The sequence below is a fragment of the Littorina saxatilis genome, linkage group LG10, assembly GCF_037325665.1.
Source record: "Littorina saxatilis isolate snail1 linkage group LG10, US_GU_Lsax_2.0, whole genome shotgun sequence".
NCBI classification, from domain to species: Eukaryota; Metazoa; Mollusca; class Gastropoda; order Littorinimorpha; family Littorinidae; genus Littorina; species Littorina saxatilis.
The window spans coordinates 7,870,027-7,875,815 of NC_090254.1; the positions used below are offsets into that span (position 1 = coordinate 7,870,027).

The 5,789-nt window shown below is 38.9% G+C and overlaps 3 non-coding genes across 3 annotated transcripts; all 3 read right to left on the reverse strand.

Annotated features, from left to right (window-relative positions):
* On the reverse strand, nt 1-72 carry Trnag-ucc (transfer RNA glycine (anticodon UCC)). The gene has a single exon. It is a non-coding gene; the product is annotated as a tRNA-Gly (tRNA).
* A 683-nt stretch (nt 73-755) lies between these two features.
* On the reverse strand, nt 756-827 carry Trnag-ucc (transfer RNA glycine (anticodon UCC)). Its single transcript has one exon. It is a non-coding gene; the product is annotated as a tRNA-Gly (tRNA).
* Nucleotides 828-1,590: 763 nt separating this feature from the next.
* On the reverse strand, nt 1,591-1,662 carry Trnag-ucc (transfer RNA glycine (anticodon UCC)). Its single transcript has one exon. It is a non-coding gene; the product is annotated as a tRNA-Gly (tRNA).
* Nucleotides 1,663-5,789: the final 4,127 nt, after the last annotated feature.

The following is a 5,789-nucleotide window of genomic DNA, read 5'->3' on the forward strand; positions in this document are numbered from 1 at the left end:
TGCGTCGGCCGGGAGTCGAACCCGGATCGACTGCTTGGAAGGCAACCATGCTAACCATTACACCACCGACGCTTGCTTATTACTATTATGGAAGTTGAGATCGTATCCAGTCTTCCTCGGTCGGCCGCTGGAGGATTTATCAAATGTCAAATCTTCTCTGCCACATTGCCTCCCCGTTATGAACGAGAAAGGCGCATGCTGTGTGCATCGATATATTTCAGTATTTCAGAGGGATATTATTGACTAAAACGCTAGTTCATTCTTTTCATCCTTTATTCCTTTGTTGTTATTTATTCATTTATGTTTATGTGTTTGTCTATTTCAAATTTCTTATGTTAATTCTTGAACTCCTTGATTTACTTTTATATAGTGTGCATGAAATTAATCTGAATATTTTTTTTTTTCACTAAAAATGAACTTGCTAAGATAATGATTATTTTAATATTTTAAACTTTTTTTTATATGGTATTCATACATTGAGAACAGTGTAAAACTAACAAACAGCTAGTCATCAAAATTACAAAAAATGTAATGCAGTGTGTTAGAAACACACACACACACACACACACGCACGCACGCACATACGCATGCACACACGCACACACACAACCACAAACACACACCAAAGCATAACAAAACAAAACAAAACAAAACAAAGCAAAGCAAAATATAAAGTGAAATAAAAAATAAACGCAAGTAAAAAGAAAATTAAAAAAACAATATCAAATTAAACATTAAACCAAAATCAGAAAAAGTGCGTCGGCCGGGAGTCGAACCCGGATCGACTGCTTGGAAGGCAACCATGCTAACCGTTACACCACCGACGCTTGCTTATTACTCTCGTGAAAGTTGAGATCGTATTCACTTTTCATCCGTTGGCTGGAGGATTTGTCAAATGTCAAATCTTCTCTGCCACATTACTTCCCCGTGAGTAACGAGAAAGGCTCATGCCGTGTGCATCAATATATTTCAGTATTTCAGAGGGATATTATTGACCAAACGCTAGTTCATTATTTTCTTTCTTTTTCATTCGTGTTATCTAATGATTGATTTATTAAATTGTCTATTTCTTTCTTCCATTCATTCTTGAATTCCATGATTTACTTTTATATATCTCTCTTTATGCAATTATCAGTCGGCTGCAGGTCAGTGAGTGAGTCAGTAAGAGTTTCCCGTGTGTAAGTGTGCATGAAATGAATCTGAATAATCATTTTTCTTCTTTATTTCACCTAAACGGAACTTGCTAAGATTTTGGTTATTTTCGTTATTTTATTTATTTTGTATGTGTTATTTATACATTGAGAACAGTGTTAAAATAACGAACAACTGGACACACACATACGCACGCACGCACGCACGCACACACGCACGCATGCACGCACGCACGCACGCATGCACGCTAGAACACACACACACACACGCGCGCGCGCACACACACACACACACACACACACACACACACACACACACAAGCACAAGCACAGCAAAACAAAGCAAAGCAAAATATAAAGTGAAATAAAAATATAAACGCAAATTAAAAAGAATTGAAAAACAACACCAAATCAAAAAATTAATTAAAAAGTAGAAAAGTGCGTCGGCCGGGAGTCGAACCCGGATCGACTGCTTGGAAGGCAACCATGCTAACCGTTACACCACCGACGCTTGCTTAACACTCTCGTGAAAGTTGAAATAGTATCCACTTTTCATTTGTTGGCGTGAGGATTTGTCAAATGTCAAGATTGCCCTACCACATTGCTCCCCGTTCTGAATGATAATAGGCTACGAGGCGTTCTGTGCTATTGTTCCGTTATACTGTCACTTTATATGGGGCTAACATAACTTTTGATTTTTAAAAAGAACACACATTTTAGAACTATTTAGAAAATAAGTTATTGCCTTGACCGTGTCTTATTTTAAAGATATTCTTTTTATCATATAAATTGCCTACCTTGAATTTTATTTGTGAACAATTCTGAAAAAAAAACTATTTCCAATTTAAAGCAATGCGATCAAGGTAAGTAGGTAGACAACGTGAGTGAGTAAGTAAGAGTTTCCAAATCATCATTTTTTACATTTAGTCAAGTGTTGACTAAATGTTTTAACATAGAGGGGGAATCGAGACGAGGTTCGTGGAGTATGTGTGTGTGTGTGTGTGTGTGTGTGTGTGTGTGTGTGTGTGTGTATGTGTGTGTGTGTGTGTGTGTCTATCTGTGCGTGTGTGTGTGTAGAGCGATTCAGACCAAACTACTGGACCGATCTTTATGAAATTTGACATGAGAGTTCCTGGGAATGATATCCCCGGATGCTTTTTTTTTTTCGATAAATACTTTTGATGACGTCATATCCGGATTTTTGTAAAAGTTGAGGCGGCACTGTCACACCCTCATTTTTCAATCAAATTTATTGAAATTTTTGTAAAGCAATCTTCGACGAAGGCCGGACTTTGGTATTGCATTTCAGCTTGGTGACTTGAAAATTAATTAATGACTTTGGTCATTAAAAATCTGAACATTGTAATAAATTTTTGTTTATTTAAAACGATCCAAATTTACGTTCATCTTATTCTACATCATTACCTGATTCCCAAAACATATAAATATGTTATATTTGGATTAAAAACAAGCTCTGAAAATTAAAAATATAAAAATGATGATCAAAATTAAATTTCTGAAATCGATTTAAAAACAATTTCATCTTATTCCTTGTCGGTTCCTGATTCCAAAAACATATAGATATGATATGTTTTGATTAAAAACACGCTCAGAAAGTTAAAACGAAGAGAGGTACAGAAAAGCGTGCTATGCAGCACAGCGAAACCACTACCGCGCTGAATAGGCTCGTCAGTTTCACTCCGTTATGCACAAGCGGCGGTCTACGGTCATTGTGAAAAAATGCAGTGCGTTCAGTTTCATTCTGTGAGTTCCACAGCTTGACTAAATGTAGTAATTTCGCCTTACGCGACTTGTCTTATTTTATTCACGTAAACATAACTTTATGATTTATGATTATTTTCGTTATTTGATTTAGTTTTTTTATTTGTAATTCATACATTAAAACGAGTTTAGAAATAACGAACCACTTAACATCAAAATCACAACAATGTAATGTAGTATGCAAGAACACACACACACACACACACACACACACACACACACACACACACATAGGTGGTTTTACAGTCATTTGGGGTCGGCTGTGTATCAAAATGTCATCTTGCTCAAAACACAGGCATTTGGGGTCTCTTTTGTTTTACGTGTTAGAAAGTTTCTTAAAACTTCAATGAGCGTTAAATGCCATTTTAAAGTGTGAAAACTCATTTCAGGAGGTTATTACATAAAATGCAACCTCCAGCGTGATTTTTAGAAAAACAGGCATTTGGGGACGATGTTTGCTGTACAGCAGTGAAATGGGGACGTATGTGTACACAAAGTGCAGAGCTACAATTACGTTATCGGTGCTATGAATGTTTTAGGTGTTAGAAAGTTTGTTAAAACTTCAATGAGCGTTAAATGCCATTCTAAAGTGTCAAAACTCATTTCAGGAGGTTATTACATAAAATGCAACCTCCAGCGTGATTTTTTAGAAACAAACAGGTATTTGGGGACGATGTTTGCTGTACAGCAGTGAAATGGGGACGTCCAAAAGTGCAGAGCTCCCGCAGAGCTATCTGTTAATTTTAAGAATTAAAAAAAAAAAAAATTCATTACTAGGATGTCCCATCGTTGGGAAATTCCGGTCGCTTCCTCCGAGTGGAAAGCTAGCAGTGACAGAGTCGCACAACCCCAAGTCAAGGGATCTATTAGTCCTGTTTCGCCGTTATCCCAATTCGCCCCCATCCCATTTTGGCGACATTTCTCAGGCCAAGTGTCATTTTACCACCATATCATGTACCATTAGCTCCACATCCCATTTTGGCGCAATCCCGTTTCGCCGTTAGCCCATTTCGCCCCCATCCCATTTTTGCGACATTTTACAGGCCAAGTGTCATTTTACCACCATGTCATGTACCATTAGCTCCACGTCCCATTTTGGCGCAATCCCGTTTGGCCGTTATCCCATTTTGCCCCCATCCCATTTTTGCGACATTTCATAGGCCATGTGTCATTTTACATGCCATTCTAAAGTGTCAAAACTCATTTCAGGAGGTTATTACATAAAATGCAACCTCCAGCGTGATTTTTTAGAAACAAACAGGTATTTGGGGACGATGTTTGCTGTACAGCAGTGAAATGGGGACGTCCAAAAGTGCAGAGCTCCCGCAGAGCTATATGAATGGTTTCATCACATACATGGCGCGAGGCGACATATGTTGTGAAAAATTTTACAAATCACGTTTTTGCGCCCGATATTTTCTTGCCATCTCCAAAGTCAAGGGACAAACACGAAATTCCTTGACTTTTGGGGTAGCGCGACTCTGTTAATTTTAAGAATTAAAAAAAAAAAAATTCATTACTAGGATGTCCCATCGTTGGGAAATTCCGGTCGCTTCCTCCGAGTGGAAAGCTAGCAGTGACAGAGTCGCACTACCCCAAGTCAAGGGATCTATTAGTCCTGTTTCGCCGTTATCCCAATTCGCCCCCATCCCATTTTGGCGACATTTCTCAGGCCAAGTGTCATTTTACCACCATATCATGTACCATTAGCTCCACATCCCATTTTGGCGCAATCCCGTTTCGCCGTTAGCCCATTTCGCCTTCCATCCCATTTTTGCGACATTTTACAGGCCAAGTGTCATTTTACCACCATGTCATGTACCATTAGCTCCACGTCCCATTTTGGCGCAATCCCGTTTGGCCGTTATCCCATTTTGCCCCCATCCCATTTTTGCGACATTTCATAGGCCATGTGTCATTTTACCACCGTGTCAAACCACTAGCGCCACATTCCATTTTGTCGCCATGCCGTTTTGCCGTCATCCCATTTTGCCACCATCTCTATTTTGCGACATTTTGGATTGTGGCCAAAATGGAATTTGGCGTAAACGGAATGTCTTCCTAGTTGAATAACGCAGTATAGTAGTATAGTGAGGCTTGGCAAGAAGAATAAATAAAAAATGTGATGGCGGCCAAATGGGATGGTGTCAAAATGGGATGACGCGCTATTGTTATGACACGGTAGTAAAATGACGCTTGGCTTGTGAAATGTCGCGACAATGGATGGGGGATAAATGGAATACGGTGAAACGGCATGGCGGCCAAATGGGATATGGTGTCAAAATGGGATGTCGCGCTTTTGTTATGACATGTTAGTAAAATGCCCTGTCACGTAGTCTCAATCCAAATTGGAAATCCATAGCATCATCATTATAATCATCCTTATCTCATTAATCATTCAAAATTATAAATTTTATAAAATGACGCTTGGCTTGTGAAATGTCGCGAAAATGGGATGGGCCAAAAAATGGGACGGCGGCAAAAATGGGATTGCACCAAAATGGGATGTGGATCAGCCACTATATTGCCAATTATAAAGTCTTAGGTATGACCCGGTGTGACGTTTTTATCTTTCGCCGTGTTGATATTTCGATTTTCGGCCTCGTTGATCTAGTATAAACTCTACACTGAACAAAAAAACCACCCTTCGATAGTACTGATGAGCGACCTTGTGTACCTTACATTCATGGGGCCAAATTTGTCCAACCAATTATTTTATTTAACTTAGAAATTTGATTCATCCTAAAATGTTTCCCTTCTTACTCAAGGGACGTAACCACTCGGTACACGTTTTCGAAGAATTCGATTTTGGGAGTGAAATCTATTTAATTTCACAACCAATTTTCTTCACATGCA